This window comes from Panthera pardus, unplaced genomic scaffold (assembly GCF_024362965.1).
Source record: "Panthera pardus isolate Hobbes unplaced genomic scaffold, ASM2436296v1 HiC_scaffold_13, whole genome shotgun sequence".
Taxonomy (NCBI): Eukaryota; Metazoa; Chordata; class Mammalia; order Carnivora; family Felidae; genus Panthera; species Panthera pardus.
In genome coordinates this window covers 136,268,567-136,280,209 of record NW_026526688.1, presented here as the reverse complement: position 1 = coordinate 136,280,209, position 11,643 = coordinate 136,268,567, and positions in this window count along the sequence as shown.

Sequence of the window (11,643 nt, the reverse complement as noted above, 5' to 3'; positions counted from 1 at the left end):
GAATTATAATAAGGCAACAAAACTAAAGTTCCAAAAATATGCATTGTCTGATAGTTTACTTGGTAGCATGATGTGTATTATGCACATGCAGCAGCTTATAAAATAAGTGAACTATATTTCTTTGTAGATTTTTGTCTTTACAGTGTAAAAATAGCTTATCTACATATGTTGCTTTTAGGTTGAGAATGTGCTAGGATTCAATTCTAAAATATATAACATTTTCTTGTGGCACTTATAGCTAGCAGTTTTGAAATTTTATATATAAAATAACTTATTAAAAACACCTTATTATTAAATTATATATCAGGGTTATATATAAAATGTTGGAAGTAAGTCGGGGCATTGGTGAATTATACATAATGAACTGCTCAACTAACCTTAAATAGCTATCTCAGGCTGAATTAATATTGGATTCACTAGAAGGAAATGATAAAACAGAATGGCATTGGCCCTGGAGGTAGAGAAGCCTAAGTTTGAATATTACTTTAACATAACCTAACTTTCTGCGGCCTCAGACAATTTTTTTTCTTGTTTAAATTATATATATATATTACTATATATATATATATAACTATATTATATATATATTATTATATATATATTACTATATATATATATATATATATATAACTATATATATATATATATATATATATAGTAATGCCCACCGATGTGTATATGTATAATGTGCTTGACATCTAATGGGCTCAACGAATGGTGGTTATTATTAAGGGATGATAGGGAAATATAGCAATTACATTTTACTACTCATAATTTCCTTATAATTAAGAAAAAATTGTTAATACTTACTAAATGGAATTTTAAAGACAACCATAACTTGCTTTCTTCTCACCAATGCCTGCAACGGTGCTGGTGGATAGTCAAATGATATTCCCAGCAGTTTTGGAATCCGTGGGTTGCCAAATCATAACATATGAGGCTACCCGATCTCCAAAGTGGCAGTTGCTTGTCATTTTAGGGAAAAAATATTTTTTCTTGGAGAAGGTACATCTAGCACTCTTCTTTAAGATCTAAAATGGGCTAAAATGAAAGCTTGTTAAGAAAAGCTCTAATTTCTGTTAGGTGTCTGTGTATACATGGGCACTCTAAGACTTTCCTAATTGACTTTTGAATCAGCAGTAGTACTGTTGTGCTCCAGGAACATCGTGTGATTATTTTGCTTTTGTAATATATCCGAGTGTGAAAGCCAGATGTTTAAATTCACCTTTTTTGCTATTGGTGTTAAAGAGATTATCATCCCTGAATATAATCTCAAGGAAAGTTCTGGGGCCCTGCTTCAGTGAGAAAAAGTCTTGTTTCTCTTTACCAAATCAAAAGAAAGGGCTTTTTATTATATGAGAAGAATAACGTTGCATTCTAGTAGAGGAAACGGGCAATCACCTTTTGATCCCTAATGTGGGTGCCCAAGTTTGTAAATTTAATAAAAAGATAAAAAATGTGGCAGTGTTTTTATCTGAAGCAATAAAGTGTGATTAAATCTTGCCAGTTTGATGCTAGCGGTCTTTCTGGGTAGCGTGAAGGTGAGTGAGAGCTTTGGACAAGATAATAGCGACAGACAAATGTGAAAGAATATGAAGTTTTAAAGAGCCTTTCAGAACACTAAAGAGTTTAGGAAATTAAAATAATCAGTATGGCTTTTCATGCTCCTGAGTAGTCTTAACTGCCTAGGTCCATTCACTTCTCTATCATTGAGTAAATCTATCTCCTCCATTGTAATGACTGTTTCTTAGTCTGTTATGATTATCTTTCATGTTACTTTTTATTAATATTTTAAAATAAAGATAGGCCAGAAAGTAATATGTGTATAATCTGTTCGGTCTAACAGGGTGCCAATCAGCTAAGCCCTATGGCTCTTACAAGTAATGAGATAACTTTGGAAAAGGTAGGATGTAGACACAAATTTATAAAATATAAAAGGTCATTTTTGTCATTATGTTGAGCAGAGCCTCTAGCATATAGGGAAAACCAATTATTACTATAACGTGTTATAAATGCTTGGCTATTCAGACACATCTTTGAACTATTAATGCCTAACAGTGACCTTAAAAATCAGAAACATTAGATGGAATGCCTAATATAGTAGTACAATTCAGCTTAGTTATGCATGCTTATACATATGTACAGAGTATGGTAGGGGCTTCGGTTAAAATAAATTGCAACTAAGTTTGTTTGATGTCATCCCTGTTTGTTAGTTTATATCTGTCACATATGCATGAAGATAACATTTTGATAAGGGAAGTGAGGGTTATCATTATAGATAGGAGGCAGTGTTTGCCATATTGGCCTTTGCCTTAATCAATTGTTCTGGTAATGGTAATAGTAATCAGGAAATTCCAATATTGACTTATATATGATTTTAGCCATGGCTTATATTTTTATTTAGATACTAAACTGAGCTGGCTTCTTTTAAGGTTTCATAGTTGTAGTTATACTAAAACATATTAGTTTGGCACAGCTTTCAAAAGTGCACCCTCTGTTAGATAAAGGGTGCCATAATGGCTTCTGGAATGATCTATTATTTTTGGCATATAAAAAGAAGTTATAATGCTGTTCTTTAAAATTTATGTTTCATAATAAAATGAATAATTCATTCACTCATCCACTGACAAGCAGAATACTTAAATTAATGTCTCAAAGTAAAAAATCAGCACCAAACCAAAAAGCTAGGGTTGGAGGTAGGGAAAGAGGCTTGGCTATTAGGATATAATACATTTTCAAAAGATAACCATAATATAAAATGAGTCTGAAAGTCATTTATAAAGAACAGGATATTAAAAGCTATAAGAAAAAAAAAAGACCATTTATCTATTTGTGTACTATTTTGAAGACTTGAGCCAAATGTTTCATCAGTGATTTGGGTGCCTTCCAATAAATTGGGTAGGGTTGATGTGTGTTGGGGGAAGGGGGTGGGCAGCAATCTCTTTTTCCTTTGAGCTTGGTTTATTTAAACCTTAATTCATTAATTCAACAAATGTCTATTGAGCAGCTGATATATATAAGGCAAGATGCCAGGCACCAATATATATACATACACACACACACACACACACACACACACACACACAAAGATATCTAAGGCATAGAGTTTAGGATTTACAAGTGGAGATAACATACCTAGATGAACTTAAGACAAAATCAATTTTGAAAATAATTTTTAAAAATAATAAAATGAAATTTATTAATGACTAATTAAGGATGGATAAATAAATCTTACTCATTGTCTCTTTTTTATATTTGCAGCAATGCACGATTATCATCATCATCTTATTACCATATGACAAAGATAATAGCTAAAATGTATGTCCCTAGGCACTGTTCTATGTATTTACATGTACATAATAACCTATAGAGCAAGTGTTATTATTATGTCCATTTAATATGAAGAAACTGAGGAACAGAGAAGTTATGTAACTGGCCTAGGGTCGCTCAGGTAGTAAGGACAGTCAGACTTACCTCCAGGACCTGAGATTTTTGCTATTAGAAATGACATAAATGCAATTGGAATCAAGCTGGCAGGATTCCCTGACAACATCTAGTAGATGTTAGAATTGTGAGGATGTTTTCAATTTGGTTTCCCAGTTTCTTCAGAGTTGTCAGTAGCAATGTCCATATAGTTAGCAGCAAGTCAAAGAGGAAACAATATGAATATGTTTATGTTTGAACATTGATCTTTACAAAGAATTATTTTCTAAAACTAATGGTTATCAGGGTCGGTCTAGAGAGTTACAAATCAAACAAGGATGGTTTCTGGATTAGTTAGATTACATTCATAATAGAAAACTTTTGGACTGGCCAATCGCTTTTCAATCTGTAAACCTGGCCGTATCGCTTTTCTGGACCTCGTATTTTCCATGTACAAAATAAAGGAGTTGGATTGGATCATCTCCTGGCTCTATTTTTAAAAATTTTTTAATTTAAATTCAAGTTAGTTAACATAACGTGTAGTAATGGCTTCAGGAGTAGAACCCAGTGATTCATCTTACATATGGCACCCAGTGCTCATCCGGAAAAATGCCCTCCTTAATGACTATCACCCATTTAACCTATCCACCCTACCTCCCCTCCCCTCCAGCAACCCTCAGTTTGTTTTCTATACTTAAGAGTTCCAGAGAGAGGCAAACTGTAAGTGACTCTTGGCTCTATTTTAAATCTTATGTTCTGGGGGTTTATATCTCTCTGGGCCAATTAGGCTCATAAAGCTTTGGATTTAATTAAGAAGAAAAAGATTTTAGTGAGGGAAATCGGCAAAATTCAGACAGATAGAAAACATTTATGTTTGTTCCGAGACCTCTGGCTAAGTCAACTAGCTTACATTGAATAAATAAATATATTACATGGTATTTCTTACCAATTTAAAACAGTTGTTTCTATTCAGAAATAGGTGTTATTTTGTTTAGTCCAGAAGTTGATTGTCATATTTAAACATTTGTTTATGATTTCCCATTTATTGGCTGTGACACAAAGTAAGTTTCTTAAGAAGGAAAATCTAAGTTTCAACAAGAAACTAAGAGGACACTAAAAAGTGGTATAGGCAATATCAGAGCAGTTACACACTCATTTTCACTGCCTTTTGTAGAACATGGTGAAAAGTTCTTATACAGCACAGATTTGTAAGTATCTTTTCTTCTAGAGACCTTCCATATCACCCCTGTGAGCCACAAGCCTTGTAAGGTAGTTTCCAATGCCTGGTAATTTCCAATGCCTAAGGTGTATGACCATGACATTTTAATATGTAATTGCAATCTCTGGATTTAAAAATGGAGGATTGAATATGGTAGCACAGAGGTGAATTCATCTACTCTCTGAAAAATAACACCGTGGGGCCTTGATAACTTGATGATTCTCTGTTTGATGTGTGCCATAGATGAACCATAGCACTCCCATGGCACTTGTGTCCTGACGAGACGGTTCATGATAAAAACTTTACTTCTCTCTAGCTTTGTGACCTAGGGCAAGTCATTAACCTCTCAAATGCCAGTTTTTTCAGCTTTAAGATGAAATTGTGATACTTAAATCTGCTCTACTTTCTTAGAAAGAAACTTTGATGTTTTCATTTATAAACAATACTTCTCTTGTGACTCATTTTATATCTGGTCAGAACACATGAGGATGAAGGGATGCTGTGGAAGAGAATTAAAGATGGAGATGAAGACTGAAAGTGAGGAATTTTCTCACAGCCTATGTGAAAATTTCTCCCATCAAGTCTAGTAAATGGAAAGCTGGGACTTGGGGACCATTTTCTTAACCATTTTGGGTGTGCACCAGTTATTTATTTATTTTATTTTACTTTTTAATTATTTTATTTTTTTAATATAATTTATTGTCAAATTGGCTTCCATACAACACCCAGTGCTCGTCTCAACAAGTGCCCTCCTCAATGCCCATCACCCACGTTCCCCTCTCATCCACCCCCTATCAACCCTCAGTTTGTTCTCTGTATTTAAGAGTCTCTTATGGTTTGCCTCCCTCCCTCTCTGTAACTTTTTTTTCCCCTTCCCTTCCCCCATGGTCTTCTGTTAAGTTTCTCAAGATCCACATATGAGTGAAAACATATATCTGTCTTTCTCTGACTGACTTATTTCACTTAGCATAATATCCTCCAGTTCCATCCACGTTTCTGCAAATGGCAAGATTACATACTTTCTCATTGCCAAGTAGTATTCCACTGTATATATAAACCACATCTTCTTTATCCATTTGTCAGTTGATAGACCTTTAGGTTCTTTCCATAATTTGGCTACTGTTGAAAGTGCTGTTATAAACATTGGGGTACATGTGCCCAACAAAATTGAAGTAGCAAAGTGCAAATTTTTTAAGTCTGCTTTTTTAAAAAAGTAATAAATGGTAAGTATCAGCCTCTTCTAAATCTAAAGCCTCAAGACAGTGGAGCCCACTACACCTTCTAATGTTCAATGGACTTTGCTTCTGTTTTGGAGAGCCCCAGAGGAGAGCTTTAGGTCTGAGTCTTCTATAATTCAGTCTCATGTTCACTTCAGTTCATAGGAAAAAAGAATGATCTAAAACTGACTGCTAGTCTCACTGGTCATGTTTCCATGTCAGCAAATTCATTGCTCACTTGACGTACAATGAGATAAATTTCTACCTTGACATATGCCTACCTGTATTGTCCTGTCTCAATTTTCCCTTCACCTCACAATGTTTTAAGCAGCTTAAATAAGAAGAGAACTCTACATTAATACTCCATTTGAGAAGGTAATCTGTCCAAGGAAGAATATATCCATCTATGGAAGAAACTCAATGCATCATTTATTTATTTATTTTTTTTACAAATCGAAGTTTCTAATTTACATTCAGAAAAAATGTTTTAAATTTATTAAAAACAAAGAATAAAAACTATGATATTAATAGAATATATCTCATTTCTATTTTCTGGAAGATGAATGCATGTTTCTGGAATACACGTACACACACATATATACACATATACATTTTTTCTATTGAGGTATAACTTACAAATAATAAAATGCAAGAGTGCCTGGGTGGCTCTGTTGTCAAGGTGTCCAACTTCAGCTCAGGTTATGATCTCTCAGTCTATAACTTTGAGCCCCGCGTCGGGCTCTGTGCTGACAGCTCAGAGCCCAGAGCATGCTTTGGATTCTGTGTCACCCTCTCTCTGCCTCTCTTCCATTCATGCTTTGTGTGTGTGTGTGTGTGTGTGTGTGTGTGTGTGTCTCAAAAATAAACATTAAAAAAATTAAAAAAAACAAATAATAAAATGCACAAATTACAAGAGGACAATTTTGCATATAAATATCTCTCTGTAACCACCATCCAGATTTCCAGAAGATTTCCTGCACCTTTCAGCCCCTACTCCTACCCCCTCCCCAAGGTAACCACTATTTGTCTTTGTATCACTGTAAATTAAGTTTGCTTATTTTTAAACTTCATATAAGTGTAATCACACAATACATACTAATGTGTGAGGCTTCTTTTCTTCTCAACATTATTTCAGTGAGAATTTCGGTCATGCTGTGGTTATGGGAGCAATAGTGTTCTTTTTCACAGCTGTGAGCTATTTCACTGTATAGCTGTATTACCACTTATTGTTGATGGAGATTTGGGGTGTTTCCAGGTTTTAGCTATTATAAATAATGCTGCTATGAAAATTCTTTCAAGTGTTTTTGGTGCACATAGCACCTGTGTCACAGGATAAATACATGTTTAGATTTCATAGATGGGCCAAAAGCTTCCCAAAGGAGCTACTCCAGTTTGAACTCCCATCTGAGAAATTTCTCCCCTATGAGAAATTCACACTGTCATTAACATTTGATGTTACAGCACTAGGTTCTTTCACTTTCCACCAGTTTGGATGGTGCCTAGTAGTATTTCAGTGAGGTTTTAATCTGCATTAAATCTTCTCAGTTGACAAAGCATGTTGAGCTTCTTTTTATGTTTATTGGCCATACACTTCACTTTTATAAAGTGCCCAATCAAGTCTTTTCCCCTTTTATTTAAAAAAAGTCTTTTTAAGTTTATTTTGAAAGAGAGAGAAAGCATGTAGGGGAGGGGCAGAGAGAGAGGGAGAGAGAGAATCCCAAGCAGGCTCCACACCATCAGCATGGCGCCCAATGTGGGGCTTGAACCCATGAGCCATGAGATCATGACCTGAGCAGAAACCAAGAGTTGGGGGTGCAACCAACTAAGCCACCCAGGGCCCAAGTCCTTTCTCCACTTAAAAAAAATTGGGCTCGGGGCGCCTGGGTGGCTCAGTCAGTTAAGCGGCGGACTTCGGCTCAGGTCACCATCTCGCGGTCTGTGAGTTCGAGCCCCGCGTCCGGCTCTGTGCTGACAGCTCAGAGCCTGGAGCCTGTTTCAGATTCTGTGTCTCCCTCTCTCTCTGCCCCTCCCCTGTTCATGCTCTGTCTCAAAAATAAATAAACGTTAAAAAAATTTTAAAAAATTGGGCTCATCTGTCTTTTCTTACTGATTTATAGTTCTTTATATATTCCAAGTTTGAGTTATTTGTTGGATATATGTATTGAAATTATTTTTTTCCAGTCTGTACCTTGCCTTTCATGTTTTAAATGGTGTCTTTCAGAGAGTGGAAGTTTCAAATGTCATACAGAGCAATTTATTTATTGTTTTCTTATTTCTTTTCCAATTTCTTTCCATTTCTTTCTCTTTTCCAATTTAAGAAATGTAAGATACTTGCCTATCTTAAGATCTTGAAGATATCCCCTTAAATTTTCTTCCAGAAAGTTTATTGTATATTTTTATGTGGGTCTTTACTTCATCTTAAATTAGTTTTTGTCCATGGTGTAAGGTACAGGTCAAGGTTCATTATTTTTTCCATATATTGAAAAGCCTGTCCTGTCCCCACTGGACTGCAGTGGCATCATTATAATAAATCAGGTGACTATATCTAGGTGGATCTGTTTCTTGGCTCTCCATCCTGTCTCTTTGGTTTACTTTACCCTTGGGCCGAAAGCTCACTATGTTACTTATCTTTGCTTTAGAGTAAGTCTTGCACTCTGAGAGCAAATCCTGCAGCTCTGTTCTTCTTCATCTTCTAGGTTTTCTCGACTATTCTAGAAATTTCTGTAAACAGATATTTGAAATCTTTACTTTTGAATGATTTTTAAAGAGATTTTGGGGAATCAATAAGAAGCTTTCCCCAAGCAGGAGACCTACTCTCAAACTGGTTGTGATTGTAAGATATTTGGTGAGTGAATAAATTCTTGAGATCTCAGTTTCTGTCACATATAACAGGACTAAAAACTGTCCAAGTTCCTTGGATTGCAGTATGGCTAAAACACAAATGACTGTAAATTGAATTCAATACTAATGAATTAGGGACATTAGGGATGGAAGGAACCTGGAGCATTATCTAGCCCAAGCTCTTCATAACAAATGAAAAAGGGTAGATGACTTTCTCAACGTTTGCTTTCAATTCATAAGCCAGTTTTCTTCTACTAAAGCTTGCCATCTTTTAATCAAGCCAACAATATTTCAGGAAGCTCTTGTCTCCACACATATATCTCTTGCATCTACTGGAGGAAGGGGATGTGTGACCTTAAGAATGTTAAACTTCAATAAAGGGGAAAACAGTTTATAAGAACTGTTCCTTTGTGATGTAGAGAGATGCTTAATTAACTAGAACTTCATTGAAAATTGTGGTGTAAATCTTTTCAAAATTAACCCAAGTCTCCATGAATTATGTTTCCCCTGATTGTGCAGTCCAAAAGATTTTAAATCAGCAAGGCACATCTTGATCTGAGAACAATGTTAGTGTTTGCACACTCTGCATTCTCATTTGCTTCAAGAAAAGAAGACTCCTCCTTCATTCCATTTACAACAGCCAGATTTTGGAGGCTGTACCAGACAGATGAGGTACACAATTGACAGTGTGTTTCCCTCATCCCCAGTGTTCTCCCTGAAACACTGTTTCCCTTTCCTTTCCTTTCCTTTTATTTTATTTTAATCACTCTTCTGCGACATTGTTGGGGGTGAGTCTTCGTCAAGGTGTCCAGCTGAAAAACGGTTATCGGATCTTGCTGAGGCAGGGACAGAGGAACAGCAGCCAACACCGGCTGCAGATGTGCGAAGTGGTAACTTTGGGAGGCAATGATAATTAAAGAGCATATGGTCCGTAATAAATCTGTACAGTAGTGCTAGCTCATATTAATCGAGGGATTAAGAATAATAGCACATCCTTATGAATAGTGTGTTAAATCTCAAGTTACATTTCCTAAGCTCAATATAGCTTGGTGTAAATTTAGTGGTTTTTCTTATTTGATATAGTATATGAAGTGTGAGAAGATTTATAGTATAATTTGTGTACATGTACCCTGATCAAAATGGCCGAGAAAGGCCTGATGACACATAAACATCTGGAGGTACAGATGTCACTCGCATGAAGCTGAAGACTGACGGGAGGCAGGAGCATATGATCGTGAGAGGAGCAGGGCTCGGAAGTGCCAAGTTTCACATGAGTTTGATAGAAATGTGTTGTGAGTGCTTAACATTGTGATTGATAGTTGTAGGTGAAGAAAAGTATCCCCTAAGCCTATGCCTACCTTTTTGTTCTCTTTTGTTTTGGATTTGTTCTTTATTTTTACTCTTTCGGAGTGATGACTTTTATCAGAAAAACGTATTGAGTTTCCAGGCTTGGAAGATAGGGTTCCAAGTGGGGAAAGCTGTGTTGGAGAAGGTGACTCATGGCCTGAAATGATGTTACCAGCAAAGAGGGACGAGGGGCTGAGTTCTTTATTCATTTGCATGTACTCCATGTCTATATATTAATATTCCCAAGCCAGCTACCAAGACCAATTAGAGATACAGATATAGATAAAGATATATAGATATAGATATCGATATCCTAACATATTAATAATGTTATCTCTGTTTACTGGAATTATTAGGAGATTTTTTCTATTTTGATTATCTAAATATTCATTAATGAATAAGATTAAATGGTGTTTTTCAGAACAGAAATACTGAATGGGCCACCAGAGTTCCATTTCTAATCCATCAGTCTTTAACTGACCTAGTGGCTTTCTTCTGGTGCCATCAAGGTTAAAGAATGACTACTTTTTTTTTTCTTTATCTCATTATCATCAAATGAATCAAGTAAAGCATAATTGTTCTTGTCAGTTAAAATAACATACTTCTTGAATGGACCAGTGCAGAATATTTGAGCCTAACAATTGTTATGAACCTAAATGAGCAAAAACATTTGGAACCATTTGGTAAAGGATATAAATTTACAAGGTAAAGTAGTGCCCTTTGGGAAATTCTAGGGGCCAGTCTTTGGAAATTCCTGAAAGGTCCTTCCTAGAAGAAGCGGTATCACCTCAATGTCAAGTTAGTCAATTCTTTCTCTGATGAATCAACATTCCACTGGCTGCAGATTTGGGGGAATAGTATTTAGAATTTGTTTCTTTTGCTCTCACTGGAATAGTTAAGGCTGATTTTATGAGTAATGGTTTACCTTTGTGTTCTGGACCAGGCCTCTGAGACTTAGATGAAAAACTCGGTCAATTGCCATATTTTCTTTACGAGATCAAAGTATGGATGCCATCTTAGATAATATAAATTCATGTATATAATAAGTGAATGGTCTGCCCATTAATTTGGTGGCTACAATGCTGGATTGGAAACACAATGGATAAGAGCAAAGTAATTAAAGCAATACCGAGTTTCTCTTGTAGAGCGACAGAGGATGATTAGGTTGCCATAAACTTTGGAGTTGAACAGTAACCTCAGCTGATCAGCAACTCATTTTTTACCCTATGTCTTTCTGTTCTTTTCTGGCCTCCTCCTAACCATACTGCAGATGAATACCACATTCTCAGATTTACTGTTCTGCCAGTGCCTAAGGAAGCAGCTGCTGATGCTGCGATGATGCATGGAAGCTAGAGATGCCAGGATTTTACTTCTGTCTACTGGGGACTTTTTTTTCTTGCTAGCTTCTAATGAGCAATTTTATATTTCATACGGACAGTTCTGCATCATGGCCTGAAGAAGGGTTAATGGCTCAAAAGATTTGGTGTGAGTTTTCACATGAAAGCATAATCTATTCTCAAGGAAAGTTTAAATATTGTCACGGAGAATTTATTTAACATGGAGATACCAGGAAATATTTTTGCATTACTCCTGAAA